At 41.6% G+C, this 22,518-nt stretch overlaps 1 pseudogene; it reads right to left on the bottom strand.

Moving 5' to 3' along the window:
• Nucleotides 1-1,244: 1,244 nt before the first annotated feature.
• LOC136524043 (serine carboxypeptidase-like 51) lies at nucleotides 1,245-22,518 on the bottom strand (annotated as a pseudogene).

The following is a 22,518-nucleotide window of genomic DNA, read 5'->3' as shown; positions in this document are numbered from 1 at the left end:
CATGTGGAGATTTATGACAAGGTGTCGTTCGTTACAGATTGAAAACTTTATCACAGATGTGTAATTAGTTCAATGATGAAGCCCTGGTCGTCACAGTTCCAAGTAGTCGTCTTAGTTTGATCACTAGCTTTGCGTTGGAGTTGCTTGTGCTTACCTAGTTTGCAGTTCTAGATGAGTTTGCTAGTTTCTCTCTTTGCAACTAGAATTGTGTAAATGTAGTGTAGTTAAAAGAATAACATCAGCTATATAGTTATAAATATCATATAGCTGAGATGATATAGATATTTGAGAGAATGTTGATGTCTTGAATTCAAATCCTAGAAATACATATTTTGTTCTTTTAACACTGTCGGTTCGTGGCTAGATCAGGCAGATATCATCCTATCATTACCGGGTCCGAAACCTGTAGTAGTGTTTGGTTTGTGTTCGAGTATGTTTTTTTTAAATTCAGCAACAATGTCAGGACGACAAATCGGACTTTACTCTATTATATATAAGTTAATTATGATTTCAAGTCTTACTAGAAGAACGCCCCGCGCGTTGATGCGGGAATCGCTGGTGAAATTATACTACTTATATTTACTAATATAATTGAATAAATATCATAATACATGTTAGTGGATGATTTTTAGCATTCTGATGTGGACAACTAAATATATATTAGTAAATGATGTGGTTTGCTAATGTGAATAGTTTGAATGAAGACATAATGACATGTGTTAGTTGGATATGTTAGTGGATACTGATATGGACACTTTGCATAGCGAGATAGTTGAATGTACAAGTGTGATGTTCTAGTGGATGCTGATGTGGACACTTTGTATGACAAGATAAATTGCTAGTGGGTTTATCTTTATAAGAGATAGACTTCCTACCAATGTTATTTTACCCTCTATTCATCAGTGATCAGTTACCCAACTAGAGAGTCGAGGGCTACAAAAAATGAGCAAAGTGCACAGTCGTAGAGCTTTATAATTAACTATCAACCACTAAACGTTGCTAGTACATGATCAGTGCATAGGTCACTGGTCTCATACAAACCTTTATTTATTTTTATTGGAATTTTATAAATTCCAATAATAACCACGTGGAACAGCTAGCTCACACGGTCTAGCATAATGTTTACACAGACAGCGATGCTGGTTTTCATCAACTAGCCATACAGAAGTTCAACCTAGACCTAGCTCAATGGCTAGAGAGTTCGAAGGCTTTACATATGTATATAACATAGGATACTAATGGATTTAGTTAGCTGGAGAATTCACCACGCTACTGATCATGTGAACTGCAGTGCAAGGCTGAATCCACGGGCACCTGCAAAGAACAGACAGAAGCAAACGCTTCAGAATTTGAACCAAATATACCATCAGTATGTGCATAGGGACATTTACCATGTGTCCTGCCCCGAGGATCCAATAGAAGTTCAGATTCTTGTATGACCTGACGAAGGCATTGGTGAGATAGTAAGGGTGGCAGTAATGCAAGGTCTTCCTCGGCAGGCTCAGGAATTTGTGCAGTCCATCCCATCTGAAATGTTGGGGCAAAAAAAAAAAAAAAACAGAATAACACTAGAAGTAGCAAAAACAGGCTGGTGAAGAAACCTCACTTGAGCCTCTTTACCCATGCTTCTGCTCCAAGTGTTGAGCAGATGATGTCGAGCTTCAGAAGAGAAAATATTAGCCATCAGCTGTGCAATATATATGCTCTTTCGTATATGAAATTTGTTGTGCATCTGGTATAATTTAACATTCTCTAACATACCCAATCAATTGGTGATATATGTTAAAAGTAGCATTCGCCACTTACCTGTCCGTTGTGCACACAGTCACATTCACACCATATGACAGTAGCTCATCAACCTGCAGAAGGATTGCAATAATTCAAATTAAAGATTCATCCTGGCAAAGTAGATACATATATTTTCACTTGCCTCGTTGATTGCTGGCTTCATATGGCTGCGTTCGGCTGACCCCAAACCCGGCTTGATCCGCTTCTTTTTTTAGCTAGAACAGTATTTTTCTCTCACGAAATATCAGCCGTTAGAGTAAAATTCATTGGACAGCGCGTCGAAGACCTGCAGAGACGCATCTTGCCAGCTGCATGCCCGGATCGGAGTATATCATTCAGATGTATTTGACAGATTTTGTGATTGTGGCATGTAGGGACTAAAAAAGATACAAAGGAATGCAGACCAATAAGCAATAATCCAAGTAGGAACTAAAAAACTAACAATACTATCGACTATTGAAATTGCCTATTTATACAATACAAGTATATATTCATCTCCACAAAATGCAATTATAACATGAACGAGGTAGTAATATAAATCTCTACCTCTCTACCACTGATAATGCACCGCTTGTAAACTTTCCATCCAGGTTATAATCTCTCCTACATGTACATTTCAAATCGAAGGACGAGCAGCCTGTTCGTTTGGCTGTGGCTTGTTGTAAACGATCGTAAATTTTCAACTAAAATAGTATTTTTCTCTAATACAAATCAGTCATAAGTACTTCTTCACGAACCGGCAACAATACGAATCAGCCACGGGCTAGAGATTCACTCTGCCATCTTCTTTCTTTTACTCAGGCCTTGTTTAGATTACCTCAAAATTCCAAGTTTTTTCACTCTCTCTCCATCACATCAATTTTTGGACGTATGCATGGAGCGTTAAATGTAGGTAAAAAAATAACTAATTGCACAGTTTGATTGTAAATCACGAGACGAATCTTTTGAGCCTAGTTAGTCCATGATCGGACAAAGTTTATCAAATACAAATGAAACATGCTACAGTGTCCAGATTGCAAAAATTTGCAATCTAAACCAGGCCTCACTCACGTCCAATGGACGAGATTGCTTGATCAGTCGTCATCACTCGTCCGACCCTGGTGCACCGGACTGGGTGCACCAAGCTACTAGGCCCGAATTAGAATTTGATTTTCTTTATTTATTTTCACAAATTTGAATGCAAACTTCAAAAATTTATATCTTGAGCTAGGAGTGTCCAATTTGAGTAAACCAATTTTTTTGGATTCATCATGAAGTGTAATATTTAATAAAAATATGAAACCTACTATTTGGGGTATTTTTTGAGGGGAATTAAATGGAGCTAGATAAGTGATTTTAAATTTGTTTCTATCTTGTAATATACATATCTTGAGCTAGGGAAGTGCAAAAATTATGATTCCAATTTGGCTGATCTTGGGTTGACATGCTCAAGCTAGGAAAAATGCTAAATCTACAATAGGCAAACTTGGAATATGGTCTTCCTATTTAATCTTAAATAAATGCCAGTTTCTAGTAAAAATAAATGGGGTAAAAATACATAACATTTGATCATGCAAATTTTTGCACAGTGTTCTTATGCTAGGATGAAAGTAATAAAAATATGAAATCTGTTGTTTGACACTTTTCACTAGGCTAAACTATTTTTGCTAAAATAAGCCCATGCAACTTGTCATTTTTGTAGAGGTTGCTACACTTATCCAAATAGCATGAAATTTATACAGTAGACCACTGGGTACATATGTAAGCTATTGTAATTCTTTCAGAATGTATTGATCATTGGAAATATTTATCCTTTAAATCACCTTATTATATAAGGAAATTAATAAATGTATATAAATAAATTAGTTGGGCTTAACCATGATATTTTATGTGATGCTTGTGATGCATATGATTTGTTGAGATGAATAGTTGTGCTTAGAAGTAATTGGTTATAGGCAACTAGTTAAATATTGCTTTTATAATTCAACTAAATGGCTGCATGAGTAGTTTTTGTTGTGTTGACAAATTCATGATGATAATAACCTCTTCTGTGAAACTTGTTAATAACAAAGTTGTAGATAACTTGCTCGTATAGCTTGTCCTAAAATTTTATGGCCATAGGCCTAATGGTTTAAGAGTTATAGCTATTAGAAATCTGCTATTAGATTTGCCTGTCCTCTAGACAGATCTAAAAGATTGAATTGTTTTACCTAGATAGCTACTGAATCACCTTAAGATGATTAAAATAAAGTTGTAGGTAATTTCATAAGATTTCCAGAAAATCCACAACCATGTTGTTTGGATCTGTAAAACTCCAGTTATGGTCAAAATGAGTGGCTGCTGTCTTGCAGTCTAGAAAATACTTAAATGGACATTTGTTTAATTATTAGAGAAGAGATATGTACCTACTTAGTAAAAGAAGTTAATCTTGTTATCACCCTAATACCTTGCTGTTAAGAACACTCATGAGTATGCATTTCATCATATCATCCATGTCATTACCTATGCATCCATGATATCTTATTCGTGCTCATGCATATAGGATCGCCCGAAGGAATCACCCTCTTGGAGTTCGAAGCAGAGGAGGAAGAGAATCAGGAGACACCCTAGCCCATGCTACTAAAGGCGAGGAGCAGGCTCTAGATGAACTTCTGGAGTGCCCTGACCACTGACCCACTTCTTTCTTGAAAGGCAAGCCCTGTAGAATTCTAAGCCTATTATGTTTTATAAAATATCACTTGAGTAATTTATGTTTGATGCATTAGGTTATAAGAGTTGATTTGAAACACTTGATGCATAGAACTACCTTGTCTAGATATATACTTTAAACCTTGTGTAGGTACAGGATCAAATATATGCTTAGCCATGCTTAGACCGATAGAAGTCGGGTGATTTCCTGTCACCTGCGAGATATAGGTAGATACTGGAGCACGATTAGCTATATTTGCTATCATGAAAAAGAACCATAGGATAATGTAACTAGAGGCTGGACGGAGTCTATGTGTAGGTTGACTCATGTGATTCTGTCTGTGCCAATTAAGGACTGTATTGTTGGAGGCCCTCTTGTCATTTTGAACGCATGCCTCTCACTTAGTTGGCCGAATAACTCGTTCCGACCACGAAGCCGAGTAGCTCAACTCAGGCTAGGACTCATTCTATCAAAGTGCGCACTCTAGATAGTAGTAAGGATGTGCGGGGAGCCAGACGTGAGCCCAAGGGTAGGGTAGTCCTGATCGTCCTGGTAGTTGGTTGTCCCTGGTTGTGCGACGCTGGTCGAACCCGCGAAATGTGTATCTGAGTTGTACCAAAGGTGACCTAAGACTGCTAAAACACCCTAGGTGTTAGCCTTGCATAACTTGACTTGCATAGCATGAGCATGATCATCAAGAATTCATATAAAAGCATTTCACTTAAAGCATTCAATTGAAACATATGCAACATTTCTTATTATTTCATGTTTCCATATGTATATGCATATGATTATGAGTGTATACAGGTGATTGGTTGATATGAGTCACAAAAACATGTTAGCAACATTTAGTTTAGCAAATGGAACTGTGTTCATGAATGTCACCCTTCATGATCAAGCACTTAGTAATATCACGTGTTGACCTGGATAGCCTTATGTGTGACTAATACATGAAATGATGGTGTGACCTTGCATTTAGCTTAAACATGTTTAGAGTATCATTATGAACACTTTGGTATTCATGGTTAGGGGCAAATAGGTCATTAAGCCCTAGTTTGAAGGTATACCACCCTTTAAATATGATATGTTTGACCAAGTTTGAACTATGTGCTAGAGACCTTGCATGGAGGTGGTCACTAAAGTAAAGTTGTAGTATTTGGTATAGGGAACAACTTTTATTTTTGGGTCATTGACTGGTTTAGCTCCTAACAAGCTTGAATTTGGCTCACAAAAATCAGCAAAACAATAATTTCAACACTTAATAATTTTTTCTAAGTCTTTTGGAATTGACAGACTGACAAGTCGATCTTGGGGATGATCTAACTCAGTTTTGGTTATGAATTAGAACATGATTCCTTAAGAACAAATGGAGCCGGTACATAGGGCTACAAATTTGTTGTTGACTATTTTTGATTTGGCTGCACGGTTTGAGAGATCGGGGTTCATGAAAACAGGCTATCAGGCCACCATCGCGCGACTGAATGAACTACAATACCGTTTTAGTGGCCGACACCGACGTCAGGGCTCACGCGCCGTGTGGTGGCCAGCGACGGCCGCGTGTCACCGGCGCCCTGCCCAGCGTGGCCAAGGCGGGCCAGCGCACGCCTTAACACCGCTAGCACCTGCCCACACTGCCCTGCGCTCTCCATTTGCTTTGCCTTAGCCTCCTTCTTCACCCATCGCAGCAGCCGCAACATTGAGAGCTTGCCGCCGTCACCATCGCCGGTGCCAGCTCACCCTCGCTGCTCCTCCGTCACCACAGCCACCCCGCCATGCTCGCACCATCCCACCGCACCTGCTTTGCTTGCCGTAACCGCACGGTAAGCCTCCTTGCCATGCATGGCCATCGCCATTGCTCTGCCACCACCCTCCGTCGCCGTGGTCCGACCAAATCCAACCACCGTAGGCCACGATAGAGCGTGCAATAGGTTCATCGTAGTTCGTTGATGCTCGTTCGAGCCTTAGTTGGAGCCGTCGTGGTCACTGCCAGCGTAGCGCCGCCGTCCCGCTCCTCTGAGCCGCCATGGCCGCCGCCGTGATCGTTAGCGCCGATAAGAAGTCCAACCAAATAGTGCAATCGATGCATTAGGTCGTAAGGGTCGTCGCATGTTGATGTCACCGCCGGCGAACTCGCCGTCGATGAGCCGTGGCCACGCTAGGTCACGCAGCGCCGCTGCTCTGCTTCTAGGTCACTGACGTGTGGGGTCCCCTGTCAGGCAGGACCCAGCTGTCAGCGGCAGTGAGGGAGTAGGATAGTTCATTTGAATTCCAGATTTCATGTGTTTTGTAATATTTAGATCTCTAGTTGTATAGCTTCAAAAATTGTAAAATAAATTTGGTAGTGTTCCTTAGGAAGTGTAGTATTTAAGAAAAATATGACCTTGACACTTACAGTAGATTTTTTGGAGGATTTAAATTGAAACTTGAAATATGTTTTTGAATGCATGCAAACTTGTTTATTTTATATCTATAGTTCCTGTGCACCAAAAATTATGAAATTTTTCTGGTAACCTATTCTTGACATGTATGAGCTCTGGTAAAAAATTGAGGATCAGTGCATGTGTAGATTTGTAGTTATAGATTTTTCTTTTATAAATAGGTAATCCTTGTATGAATTTTTATAAATTATTTATGAATCCAATATTCATGAAATTTGTTGGATGTTATCCTAGTACTATAAGGATGATAATAAAAATAGGAAATCTATTGCTTGACACTTTTCACTAGGGTTTTCTATTTTTGCTATTATAGGCCTTTCTGCCTTGTCATTTTTGCATAGAATGTTTTACTTGGTCAAATGGCATGAAACTTTTACAGTAGTCTTTTGGTAGCATTAGAAAGGCACTGTAAATGTTTGAGAATTTATGATGCATATTTAGTATATGTTTATTATTTAACCTAAGTATCTAAATAAAATGATAAATGCATTTAAATAAATATTTTGGGCTTCACCATTATATGTTCTTGAGTGTATTAGGTATGCTTGCACTGTTGGTAGACTTTGTGTTGTAAAAATTTGAATACTTATATGAAGTAGAAGTATTGTTGCTTTATAATTCGAATTGAGCGGGTTTTCGGATAGATTTGGTAGTTTGGTATGTTGCATGGTAAAAATGGTGTTTGCTGTAAAAATGGTTAATAACAAAGTTGTAGAAAACTTCTTCATGTATCTTGTGTTAAAATTTTAGAGCAATAGGCCAAAGAGTTTGGGAGTTATGGCTGTTCAAAGTTAGTATTTCCAAATTGCTTTATCTCTGAAATTTCTAGACAGCATGGGGTTACTTGTCTGTTTTGGTTAAGATAAATTGTGAATTAGCTTTTGTTGATTAAATAAGAGTTGTAGGCAATTTTATAAGCTTTCCAGAAAGTCCAGGATCACTACATTTTGATAAGTAGAGCTGCAGTTATGAGTAAAATAAGTAGCTATTGTTTTGTAGTGTGGTACATGAACTGCTGAAATGTTTTATTGAATCATTAAGAAGAGATATGCACCTACTCAGTAAAAACACGATACACCTATTATTACTTCAGCACCATGATGTTAAGAATACATACAAGAATGCTTTCGTCACATATCATCATATTATACTTGTTATGCATACATTCGCAATACCTTATGCCATATTCATGCATCTAGGATCGGAGGAAGGAATAACGTTGCTAGAATTCGACGAAGTAGAGGAAGGGGACCAGCAGGAGAATCCTCATGTCACAGCTCTCGAAGGTGAGGAGCAAAACCCTGAAGAGCTTCCAGAGTGCCCTGATCACCGCCCACGTCCTTTCTGAAAGGCAAGCCCCGGAGCATTCTAAGTCTCCCAATATTTTACAAATGATTACTCAAGTTTTTATGATTCATGCATTAGGTTATAAGAGTTGATTGGAACCACTTGATGCATATGAATTCCTTGTATAGAAATACTACCTTTAACCCGGTATAGGTACAGGATCGAGTATATGCTTAGCCATGCTTAGATCGGTAGAAGTCGGGTGATTTCCTATCACCTGCGAGATATAGGTGGATACCAGAGCACGGTTAGCTATATTTGCTATCGTGGAAAAGAACCATGGGGCAAAAGTATATCGGAGCCAGGCGGAGTCTATGGGTAGGTTGGCTCATGTGATCCCGTCCGTGCTGATTAGGACCGTACCATTGTTGGCACTTCTGACAAGATTGAACGCATGCCTATCATTTAGCTAGCCGGATAAATCGTTCCGATCGCGAAGCCAAGTAGCTCAATTCAGGCCGGGCCTCGTTCTATTGTGCGCTCCTTGCGGGGAGCCAGATGTGAGCCCAAGGGTAGGGTAGTCCTGAACGTCCTGGCAACTAGTTATCCCTAATTGTGCGGCGCGGTATGAACCTACGAAATGTGTACCTAAGTTGTAAAAAAGGTGACCTAAGGCTGCCTTCGCGTGGCATGCCTGGGTTTGTGTTAGGAATAAATTCCCAGCTGGTTGAAATCGATTCGAATCGCCATCTCTCCCGGATAGTGAGAAACTTGGCTAGTCCCAACATCGTAGTAACCGTGTATGGAACATGATGGTTCGGATGAATATGGAATTACAATACCTGCTATGGTTACTATTGTATGCTTTTATAGTTGCTAATCTAGAGATGGATAGTTATAATTAACTTGATAAAGGAATCATAATTGTACAACTAAGTCAATCGCTTTTATGCAAAATGTTGTCAAGCTATCTCCACTTATATAGCCTTGCATGATCCTTGGAGTCATTTATTTCTGGTTTATGACGGGTAAGTCTAGCTGAGTACCTTCTCGTACTCAGGGTTTTATTTCCCATTGTTGCAGATGGCACTGTGTATCATGGTTATTGCAAGAGTTGCTTCTATCCTGCCATGGATGAGGAGTAAGCCTTGGGCAGGCTTCTTTATTAATCCCTCTATTTGCTTTTGTGGACTGTGATCTTAATTTGGCACTGTATTAAACTATGTTGGAAACTTTGCTATCAAACTTAATTGGCTTCCGCTTTTGATTACCAACTCGGTTTGTAATAACTTGGTTTCATACTCTGATGATGAAAATATATCTGTGAACTTTATGCAATATGTGACATGGATATTGAATCATGTACGATCTTGGTTGTTGTAAATCATTTATCGAGACCCGTCGTGGTACTCGACGGACTACCGGGTTTATATGGGTTCAAGTATGACAGTGCGACCGCTTGCGGCTGCCATTGTACTTGTACTCTTATAAATTGGTCGGTTCTGCGACAGCTGGCATCATAGCAAGATTCGACGTTAATTGTCACATGTGTATTTAAAACAAAAGTTTTTGTTTTCCAAAAACCCTTCTCTAGCAACTAATAGCTATATAAATAGGTATTTGAAATCTAAAGTGTGCCAATGATCACTTTCCTTATGCCCAAATTAAGGACTATTAGGTGGCTATTTAAGTACTAACATGGGGGGTTTTACTTCGTCGTCCATACGGCGTGCTATTGTATGGATGCCATTCACTTGAATAGTAATATATGGATCAAATGCCTCTATGCCAAGGTAAGATGATGAGTGGTATGACCGCAAGATGTGAGCGTGCGGTCGGGGAGAGTTAGCTTTGGTACGGCTATGTATGCATGCTTGCATGTGTATGTGGTGCATATTTAATTGTGGGTTTAAATTGTTATCGGGTAGCTTGATACGGAAGTATATGTATGGGTATACATATATGAAAGTATTTAAATTTACATTCTGCATATTTCATTATGGGTTTGGGCTGAAATGAAATTTTTATGTAGGTATACTAACAACGAAACGTGTAGCTCGACTAGTTACGCTGTATATGAGAGAACGTATGTATGCCACCGTGTCTACCATTAGAAACAAATTTTTTTCCTAAGCTTGTGAGGACGTACAGAACGAGCATGCATCATGATAATTATCATTCACATAATTACATTGTTCCCCCCCTTATAAATTTCTTACTCGGTTATGTAACTCTTATCCATTATGGCCTTGTCTCACAAAGTGTACATGTTGATGGTACAGATGGCAGCACCAGTTGGATGTGAGAATTTCCTAATGGTTTTTAGAACACCTACCCTATTGTGGAGGGTTATGCACTTTGTGGGGTACCATGAACCACCCCTTTATCATTGGATTGAAGAGTACTTGGAAGGACAGCCATGGTACGAGGTGTGGCTCACTATACCAGCCCACACACAACCGCCCTTCTGGCAGGAGTGGAAGGTAGAATCGGAAGGGAAGACTCCTTGGGAGGCCGCCCAAGTTGTGGCCTTTGAGGTTTTGAGGCAAATCTGCCAACAGCATGGGGATGCACTCACTGGTAGTGCAGCGAGTATGTTTCCTTGGGTGGATCCGTCCACCACAAATTGGGAACAACATAGGCAAAATGCTTTGATCAGAGATCGGGATGAGCGAGCATGATGAGTACAGGCCCGATCTTCCGAGAGGTAGCCAGTAAGTTCGATTTGTGGAGATCTCGACGTTGGCGATCCGGCTTCAAATCAGACATGATTCGAACCCTGCAACCGTTACACCACTGCTCCATTGGTTATCAACCAAGCACAACTTGATTGACCTCACCAAGAAGGCTTTTCCTGCAAGCGAATCGAAGAGCACAAGCAAGAAGGTAAAACACACAATCTGAAATTGCAAATATGAATGACGCGAATATCAATAAAGGATTCAAGAACTTGGTTCCAAAGGACTAATCGACACAGTGGAGGAGATCAAGAACGGGGGCCCTGGATCACTGCAAAAGGATTTGTCACCACAGTTACAATGAACAATTCAGTTCCTCGATGGAAAACTAAACTCTAAACAAAACCCAATTGTGTAGCAGCAGTGGTGGCTGTGTTTATAGTCTAAGACTCGACCTAGGGTTGGGGACGGCCAGGGGTTGGGCGCCCACAACTTGGGCTTAAGGCCCGACACGATACATGGCCAAGTTGGCCCAAATAGGTGACGCAGCACCTTGCCATGGTCACACAGAATGATCCACAGACCTTTTGGAGCTGGGACTAGATCCAAAATGATAGCGTCGTCGTCCCCTTTCCAACGCATCCAAGAATGGCCCATTTTGATGTCGTATGAGGAAGTTATGACTGAAACAATGACGACATGTCTGCTGAATCCGAGGGCGATGTGGCAGCTAAGTTGGGAACGAATTGGAACTTGGGGAAGACCATGGCGTCGATGTGTCCAGTGTGGCGATGTCCTCATCATCCTCCCCTTCTCGAATTGGAGTCGTCCTCGACTCCATCTTGGCGATGTCCTCATCATCCCCTCCTTGTAGAATTGGTGTCGTCCTCGACTCCATCCCATCATCAGCGAACTCCTGCAAAAGGTTAGTGACAGCAGGCAATGCACCAGACATAAAAGGTTGACAAAACATAGTATAACGTGGTGCATCAGGATTATCACATAACTCAGCAGTAGCAGGAGTTGTAGCAAGAAAAGCACCTCCTTTTAACTTAATCCCATTATTTTTAGCAATGTCTGTTGGAGGTTTATTTTTGATCTCATTAGCATGTTTAATAATATCCGTAGGAGACAAAGGCAGCAATGTAATTTTCTTGTCCTTATGTATGATAGTGTATGTATTAGTTCTACCATGGTGTAAAGCATCATTATCAAATTCCCATGGGTGACCTAACAAAATGGAACAAGCTTGCATAGGGACAACATTAAAATCAGCAGTATCATGATAAGAGCCTGTGAAAAAGCTAATGCGTGCTGATTTAGTTACCTTAGTCTTACCACTATTATTGAACCATTGAAGTTTATATGGATACGAATGTTGTCGTGTGGTCAAGCCAAGCTTGTCAACCAAATCTGAACTCACCAAGTTGTTGCAACTCCCGCTATCAATGATAGTGAGAACACGACAACCCTACACAATGAGATACATGTGGAACAAATTGTGGCGTTGGATCTTCATCTCTTCTTCATGACCCGCACGTGTACTCAACACATGCTGCACAAGAAGGCTAGGGTAGTCCATGGCAGCAGCCACAGAGTCAATGGTGATGGCCTCCTTGTCTTGATCGCCCTCGGTGGGATCTGCATCAATGTTAGCAGCAAGGGCTAAATCATCTTCAACATCACTAGCACTTACATATCCATCCTCGGTAGCAATGAAAGCGCGATGACTGGGGCATTCCTTCATGACATGTCCCATGCCTTTGCATCGGTGGCAAATGATTTTAGAGCTGGACGAGGAGGAGCTAGTAGAAGCACCTGGAGTACCACCTTTCTTCAGCTGTGGAAACTGCACATTAGACAATTTACTTACCCCGGAAGAAAATGGAGGTGTAGATGGCTATGGTGCAATAGGAAGCTTGGGCGTCTCTGGCTCGGAACGCTGCTAAAAATTCCTCCCATTGTTAGACCTGAAAGGCTGGTGTTGTTTGCGTCCCTGTACTTCTCGTTCGGCCTTAATAGCAAGATGATACAATTGGGAAAAATTGCGCCATTCTTTGTAATCAAGTATGTTCTGTATATCATGGTTTAAACCACCAAAAAATCTAGCACTAGCATCATGATCATCTTCATTTATACCACAACATGCTAAACCAATAAGCAATTCTTGATAGTATGCTTCTACTCCTTTATCACCTTGTTTTAAAGTTTGTAGTTTCAAACATAAATCACGTTGGTAATAAGGAGGAACAAAACGAGATGTCATACGTTGCTTTAAAACATTCCAAGGTTGAGGCACAGCAGCAGCATTATTGGCATTGCAAAGATCACTCCACCAGAATAAAGCAAAATTAGTAAACTCACTAGTAGCAAGTCTAACTCTATGCTCAGCAGGAACATTATGAGAATCAAATTTTTGTTGAACAGCAAGCTCCCAATCTAAATATGCCTCTGGATCAACATTACCAGCAAAAGGAGGTAGACTAAATTTAATTTTAGCAAAAGGATCATTATTACCATAATTATTACCTACCATACCGCGATGATTGAAGTTGAGGCGGCGACGGGCACCACCGTCAGCATACGCATCTTCATCACCAAAAGCATCCGCATCTTCATCATCAGCACGATAAGGTGGAGGGCGTTGCTCAAGCTGTTCAATACGGGTGACCAGATTGTTCACGTTGCGCGTCAGCTCAGTCATAAGATTGCGTTGTTCAGTCATGAACGTTGCAAGCTCGCCCTTGGACACGCACTCATTGAAGTCCGTCGGAGTTCCTGCCATGGTTAGAAGATAGAAAAAGACAACACCAAAGTATTATCCCTATCAACTAAAAGGAAACAAGTGGTGGTGATGGTGGTGAAAGTGGAATGCAAAATCACAAGCGGCTTACCACCGTCTTGCCTGTATTCTTACCAACACCAAACAGGAGCAAAACCAAAGTGGCAAAACAATCTGTTGTTGAGCATGGGTAACAGTTGCAAGATGAACCTGTGCTGATAGAAGAATATGTGGAGCTATGGGTAGGCACACAATATGACAGCAAGGATTAGCAATTAACAAGTGCAGAGTAGCGATTGTTCAATCTGGATCCAAAGTACAAATCACAGGTGCTGGCTAAGACGTGTCGAGACGTAGCGCAACAAGGTGAAAACAAAGGACGATCGAAAGAACTCACAGAATAAGCAAATAGCCTGGATTTCTCCTTTTTTCTGAATTTTTTCCTGGATTTTTCCAAAAGGCACTAGTAGGAAACAAAAAAAAAATTACTATTTTTTTATACTTTTCTCTGAACAAGGATCACAAAAGATGCAACCACAAAAATTGGCACCTACAACTGAGGTGGGATGTGGTCTACAGAAATTCAGCACGTTCTCTGAAAAGCATGCAAAAACTTTGACAATTTTTTTTCTATATTTTCCTGAATTTTTTTGGCAATTCTGATGAAACCAAACAGGGCGAAGCCGAGTTTGGGTCGGGTCCAAATAGTGTCAAGAAGCTGCTGAAAAAATTTTAGATTTTTCTGATAAACGAGCGAAAAGTTATGCCTGTTTTACCGAAGGTATCTCAAGGTATGTTTTCCGGGAGGCACAACACGGCGGCGGCAGTTAGGGCAAAGCGTCCCTAAACTCTAACACCGATCACAGCAGTAGGTATTTGCCTGATGATGTAAGGAGGGCTGCGATGCAGGCAAAATAAGAGCGGCTGGCAACCTATCTAGGGTTTGCGCGGCGGCGAGAAGTTACACAAGGCGGCTAGCGGGGCAAGTCGAGTAATGTGGTGGCTTCGACTTGTTGTTTGGGAACGGTGGATGGGATAGCGGCGAAAAACAAAATCACAGCAACGGGCGATTGAACTACGACCACGAACACAATCCTAAACCAGCAACAAGACTCGACCACGGACACAAACTCAACAACACGAATCTGAAACGAAATTGCAAAGGCACAAAGGGCGATAGGACAGCGGAAATTGAAATATTTTTGGGTTTTTTGTGGACTCTAGGTAATGAACAAATATGAATCTAAGGCAAACGAGATTATACCTCGCGGTAAACCTGAAATATCTGATACCAATTGATGAGTACAGGCCCGATCTTCCAAGAGGTAGCCGGTAAGTTCGATTTGTGGAGATCTCGACGTTGGTGATCCGGCTTCAAATCAGACACGATTCGAACCCTGCAACCGTTACACCACTGCTCCGTTGGTTATCAACCAAGCACAACTTGATTGACCTCGCCAAGAAGGCTTTTCCTGCAAGCGAATCGAAGAGCACAAGCAAGAAGGTAAAACACGCAATCTAAAATTGCAAATATGAATGACGCGAATATCAATAAAGGATTCAAGAACTCGGTTCCAAAGGACTAATCGACACAGTGGAGGAGATCAAGAACGGGGGCCCTAGATCACTGTAAAAGGATTTGTCACCACAGTTACAATGAACGATTCAGTTCCTCGATGGAAAACTAAACTCTAAACAAAAGCCAATTGTGTAGCAGCGGCAGCGGCTGTGTTTATAGTCTAAGACTCGACCTAGGGTTGGGGATGGCCAGGGGTTGGGCGCCCACAACTTGGGCTTAAGGCCCGACACGATACATGGCCAAGTTGGCCCAAATAGGTGATGCAGCACCTTGCCGTGGTCACACAGAATGATCCACAGACCTTCTGGAGCTGGGACTAGATCCAAAACGACGGCGTTGTTGTCCCCTTTCCAACGCATCCAAGAACGGCCCGTTTTGATGTCGTATGAGGAAGTTATGACTGAAACAGTGACGACGTGTCTGCTGAATCCGAGGGCGACGTGGCAGCTGAGTTGGGAACGAATTGGAACTTGGGGAAGACCATGGCGTCGGTGTGTCCAGCATGGCGATGTCCTCATCATCCTCCCCTTCTCGAATTGGAGTCGTCCTCGACTTCATCTTGGCGATGTCCTCATCAGAGCAGATAGCTCTAGTCCCTCCATGAGTGCAATGTTTGCGGTGATGAAGATGTTTTGTGCACGCTAGGACACTAGGGATTTCTGGCAGGAATCATACACCACCTACATGGACAAACTCATGAGAGCTGAAGCCGCGCAAAACAAGCTCAAGAAGTGTGTGCGCAAGCAAAAGAAAGCCGCAAGTAAAGCCCGATGGGAATCTGACCAAGCCTATGCAACTTTGGGCACTCTTCATGCCCAAATGGAGCAAGTGGATCAACAGAGGGCAACAACTCAAGAAGCTAGAGCTAATGATCAAGCAGTACTTGCAGGACTAAGGGAGTAGTTGGAGACCACCCATGTGGAGGTGTCCATAGCTAGACATTAGCATGATGTAGTAGAAAACCGTGTCACTACAATAAGGATAGAGCGAGATAGGCACCGCGACATGAGTAATGCCTAGAACTGTGCCGAAAGGGGCCTATGTCAGCAGCTTGCATAGGCTCAACTTCAAGTAATGAACCTTTAGCATGAAGTGCACTATTTGAACAACCAGCTAAACCCTATCCTTGATGGGGAAGAAGATGGTCCAAATATGGAAGAAGATGATGATGAGGATGAGGAAGAGGAGGAGATGGAGCCTGAGGAAGGAGATGATCCTATCTCTGACCTCGATAGTGATCATGACGAGGATTAGATCGCGTAGTACTTAGTAGAATTACTTAATGTATCATCATTGGTTATGTATTGGACTTGTAGTTTGAGTTTTGTGTTGGTGATTTGAACTATTTTGTAATATTGTTATTTGCACGACTACCACACATTTGGTTTAACACCTATGCAAATTTTAGTTGATCTATCTGAGCTCATGAATTGAATATTAACATGCTATGAGTCCGATAAGCGATCAAATTGGTGGTGTCATGTTGCGAGAATGAATTGTTATGCCTTTGTTTTTATTGTGAATTTGAGAATTGTCTCCAGTAATTTTAGTTTGGCATGATTATAATTCATCTGCAATATTGTGGCATCAACCAATAATCGCTTATTGTTGCAACTTCACAGATGACGTGCACCCATGCAGGAGCTAGTAGCAGCTAGGATGGCAATGGTGATGACTTACCACCACCACCACCGCCGTCCGCTTAGGAGTTCTTTGCTCAGTTCTTGGGGAGCCAAAGGACAATGGAAGAAGCTCTACACCTCATCACGCAGAACACCGCTCGTGGCCACCCACAGCAACAAGGAGCCAAGCCAAATCAGCACAGTACATTCAAAGAATTTCTAGATACAAAGCCTCCTATCTTTAAGGTAGCAGAAGAACCATTACAGGCTAACGAGTGGCTCAACACCATTAAGTAGAAGTTTCGTCTGCTAAGGGTCACTAAGCATCTGAAAGCTGAGTATGCTTCTCATCAGCTATAAGGACCAGTAGGGATCTGGTGGGCACATTTCTTGTCATCACTACCTGCTAATGCGCGAGTGACATGGGAGCAGTTCAAGTTGGCTTTTAGGGGACATCATATTCCCCTGGGCCTAATGTGCATGAAAGCGGCTGAATTTATGAGGCTTACTCAGGGAACAAAGACCCTCACAGAATATATACACACATTCAACAACCTGTCCAGGTATGCTCCAGGTTTTGTGGATACTGAGGAGAAGAAAATAGAGAGCTTCAAGCGGGGTCTAAGCACTAAACTGATGAAGACCATGGCCAATTCCAAGTGCACTACTTACAACGAGTTTATCAGCGATGCTCTGACCCAGGAAAACCACAATAACATGCATGTGGCTACTAAGGGTTGCAAGAGGGCATTCGAGGCAGGTGCCTCTAGATCTTCATAGTCCAGAGCGCCTATCACAACTAGGCCACAATTCTGTCCACCTGCACCCAAGTTTAGGCCTCCACCACCTAAAGCTCAGAATAGTAGACCTCAGAAACCATTCCATAAGGCATTCACTATTGCCTTACCAAAAGGAACTGGTAGTCAGGGGAGCTCCACAGGACCTAGGAGTAATCAGCCCTGTTTCAACTACAACCAGGTGGGGCATTGGTCCAAGGAATGCCCCCACCCAAAGAAGAATGGCAACCAGAATCAGAATAATCAGAGGCAGGCGAACACAAGGGCACGTCTAGGGTACGTGCATTATACCACTGTGGAGGAAGTGCCCACTGGAGAAGTTGTCATGGCTGGTATGTTTCTCGTCAACAAGCATCCCACTATTGTTTTATTTGATTCGGGAGCTTCTCATTCATTTATGAGTCAAGCATTTGCATCTAGACATGATCAAGAAATAATTGAAGTAAGCAAAGGGGGTTATAATATAAGTTCAGCAGGGGCAACTATTTCTACAAATAAGATAGTAAAAAATGTACTCGTCTCTATACAAGGGAAGGAGTATACCACGGATTTGATAATATTGCCCGGGTTATCGATAAGTGTAATCTTAGGCATGAATTGGATGAAGGATCATGGTGTTCTCATTGACACTAGCACTCGTACTATTATGTTGAGAGAACCCAAGGGAGGGAATGCTTTTCTAGTACCACTCTCCCACAACTTTGAACTCCAACACTTAGCTTGTGCTATCCAAACCACTACCCTTTGTGATATCCCTATGGTTTGTGAGTTTCCGGATGTATTTCCAGAGGAATTACCAGGCTTACCACCTGATAGGGATGTGGAATTTAAGATTGAGTTAGTGCCAGGCACAGCACCCATCTCAAGAAGGCCCTATAGAATGCCACCCAATGAGTTAGCAGAACTTAAGATTCAGTTACAGGATCTATTGGACAAGGGTCTTATCCAACCTAGCTCATCTCTGTGGGGATGTCCAGCATTGTTTGTGAAAAAGAAGGACAAGTCACTAAGAATGTGTGTAGATTACAACCACTCAATGCGGTAACCATCAAGAACAAATATCCGTTGCCTCGCATCAACATCTTGTTCGATCAGCTAGCAAAAACAAAGGTATTCTCCAAAATTGACTTGAGATCAGGCTATCATCAGATAAAGATCAGGCTCGAGGACATACCTAAAACTGCTTTCTCTACTAGGTATGGCTTATATGAGTATTTGTTTATGTCTTTCGGACTGACAAATGCTCTAGCCTACTTTATGTACTTGATGAATTCGGTATTCATGCCCGAGCTCAACAAGTTCATGGTCATGTTTATCGATGATATATTGATTTATTCAAAAAATGAGTTAGATCATGAAGAGCATCTAAGGATTGTTTTATCCAGACTGAGGGAGCATAAGCTATATGCAAAATTTAGCAAGTGTGAATTTTGGTTGAGCAAAGTACCTTTACTAGGTCACATCTTATCAAGAGATGGAATCTCTATAGACCCATCAAAAGTGCAAGAGGTCATGGATTGGAAAGCCCTGACTTCGGTTCATGAAGTTTGGAGTTTTCTAGGGTTAGCAGGATATTATCATTGTTTCATTCCAGATTTCTCAAAGATAGCTAAGCCCATGACCAGACTACTTTAGAAAGATGAGAAGTACAAATGGACACTAGAATGTGAAGCAGCTTTTCACACCCTCAGAACTTTGTTAACTACAGCACCTGTTCTACCACAACCAGACATTGAAAATCCTTTTGATGTATTTTGTGATGCATTGGGAATAGGTTTGGGGTGTGTGCTTATGCAAGAGGGACGAGTTATTGCATATGCTTCTCGACAATTGAGGAAACATGAAGTCAACTACCCTACACATGATTTAGAACTTGCAACAGTTGTTCATGCATTAAAGATATGGAGACATTATTTGTTGGGCAATGTATGTCATATATATACTGACCACAAAAGTCTCAAGTATATCTTTACCCAACCAGAGCTGAACATGAGGAAGCGAAGATGGTTGGAATTGATTAAAGACTACAATTTAGAGGTGCACTACCATCCAAGAAAAGCTAATGTAGTAGCGGATGCACTCAGTCGAAAGTCTCATTGCAACACTATGGAAGCATTATTGGAAGATGGATTCAACTTGTTACACCCTATTGTACTACACAACATCACGATCAGTTGTTCACTTGAGAGCAAAATCATAGAGCTGCAGCAGACATATGTAGGTATAAGTCACATCAAGAGAAAAATGCAAGAGCAAGAAACCAAGCATTTCAGATTGGACGAAAGAGGTGTGTTATGGTTTGAGGACCGACTCGTGGTACCAAGAGACCGTGAGCTTAGGAACCAAATTTTAGATGAAGCTCATTCATCCAAATTGTCTATCCATCCAGGTAGAAGTAAGATGTACCAAGATTTGAAAACCTATTTTTGGTGGACTAAGATGAAGAAAGAGATCGCAGCCTATGTCGCTAGGTGCGATAACTGCAGCAGAGTAAAAGCTATTCATATGAAATCTACCAGATTACTTCAGCCATTGCCTATTCCAGGTTGGAAATGGGAGGAAATTGGTATGGGCTTTATCACAGGCCTTCCAATGACACCACAAGGTCACAATTCAATATGGGTTATTGTTGATCATCTCACCAAGTTAGCACATTTTATACCAGTGAACACAAGGTATATAGTTGGGAAATACGCTGAGATATATGTTTCTCAGATCGTGAGACTACATGGAGTGCCCAGGACCATAATCTCAGATCGAGGACCACAGTTCATAGCTTGTTTCTGGGAGCACTTGCACCAGGCTTTGGGAACTAAATTGATCAGAAGTTCGGTATACCATCCACAAACTTTAGGACAGACGGAGCGAGTAAACCAAATCTTAGAAGATTTGCTAAGAGCTTGTATTATATCTTCCAAAGGTTCATGGGAGAAATGGTTACCTTTAGCTAAGTTCTCCTATAACAACAGTTATCAAGAGAGTATCAAGATGGCTCCATTTGAAGCCTTGTATGGAAGAAAATGTAGAACTCCGTTGAATTGGATTGAGCCTGGTGAAAGAAGATACTTTGGTATTGACTTTGTCAATGAAGCTGAAGAGCAAGTATGTGTTATCCAACAACATATGAAGGCTGCTCAATCGAGACAAAAGAGTTATGCTGATAGAAGAAGAAGACCACTGACTTTTGAAGTGGGTGACTATGTATACTTGAAAGTATCACCCATGAAAGGAGTGAAGAGATTTGGAATGAAAAAGAAGCTTTCACCTAGATATGTAGGGCCATACAAGATTCTAGAATGAAAGGGGAATGTTTCTTATAAGTTACAACTTCCACCTGAGATGAGTGCAATATTCGATGTCTTCCATGTTTCTTAGTTGAAGAAATGTCTTCGAGTACCTGAAGAAGCTATTGCACCCACCAACATATAGCTTCAATCAGATTTGACCTATGAAGAAAAGCCAACCTGAGTATTAGAAGAGATGGACAGAGTAACATGGAGTAAGATTATTAAGTTCTATAAGGTGGTGTGGAACAATCATAGTGAACAAGATGCTACGTGGGAACGAGAGGATTATTTACAAGAGGTTTATCCCGCCTTTTTCCAAGAATGGTAGGTCTTGCAAATCTCAGGACGAGATTTTTATAAGGGGGAGGGGCTGTAACACCCTAGGTGTTAGCCTTTCATAACTTGACTTGCATAGCATGAGCATGATCATCAAGAATTCATATAAAAGCATTTCACTTAAAGCGTTCAATTGAAACATATGCAACATTTCTTATTATTTCATGTTTCCATATGTATATGCATATGATTATGAGTGTATACAGGTGATTGGTTGATATGAGTCACAAAAACATGTTAGCAACATTTAGTTTAGCAAATAGAACTGTGTTCATGAATGTCACCCTTCATGATCAAGCACTTAAGTAATATCACATGTGTTGACCTAGATAGCCTTATGTGTGACTAATACATGAAATGATGGTGTGACCTTGCATTTAGCTTAAATATGTTTAGAGTATCATTATGAACAACTTTGGTATTCATGGTTAGGGGCAAATAGGTCATTAAGCCCTAGTTTGAAGGTATACCACCCTTTAAATGTGATATGTTTGACCAAGTTTGAACTATGTGCTAGAGACCTTGTATGGAGGTGGTCACTAAAGCAAAGTTGTAGTATTTGGTATAGGGAACAACTTTTATTTTTGGGTCATTGACTGGCTTAGCTCCTAACATGCTTGAATTTGGCTCACAAAAATTAGCAAAACAACAATTTCAACACTTAACAATTTTTTCTAAGTCTTTTGGAATTGGCAGACTGACAAGCCGATCTTGGGGATGATCTAACTCAGTTTTGGTTGCGAATTAGCACATGATTCCTAAAGAACAAATGGAGCTGGTACATAGGGCTACAAATTTGTTGTTGACTATTTTTTATTTGGCTGCTCGGTTTGAGAGATCGGGCTTCATGAAAACACACTGTCAGGCCACCGTCGCGCGACTAAATGAACTACAACGCCGTTTCAGTGGCCGACACCGGCGTCAGGCCTCACGCGCCGTGTGGTGGCCAGTGACGACCGGGCATCACCGGCGCCTTGCCCATCGCGGCCAAGGTGGGCCAGTGCGCGCCTTAACACCACCAGCACCCGCCCGCACTGCCCCATGCTCGCCATTTGCTTTGCCTCGGCATCCTTCTTCACCCATCGCAGCAGCCGCAGTACCGAAAGCTTGTCGCCATCGCCATCACCGGCACCAGCTCACCCTCGCTGCTCCTCCGTCACCACAGCCACCCCACCGTGCTCACACCATCCCACCGCACCTACTTTGCTTGCTGTAACTGCACGGTAAGCCTCCTTGCCATGCACGGTCGTCGCCAT

The sequence above is a fragment of the Miscanthus floridulus genome, chromosome 18 (genome assembly GCF_019320115.1).
Source record: "Miscanthus floridulus cultivar M001 chromosome 18, ASM1932011v1, whole genome shotgun sequence".
NCBI classification, from domain to species: Eukaryota; Viridiplantae; Streptophyta; class Magnoliopsida; order Poales; family Poaceae; genus Miscanthus; species Miscanthus floridulus.
This window is presented reverse-complemented; position numbering and strand designations above follow the sequence as displayed.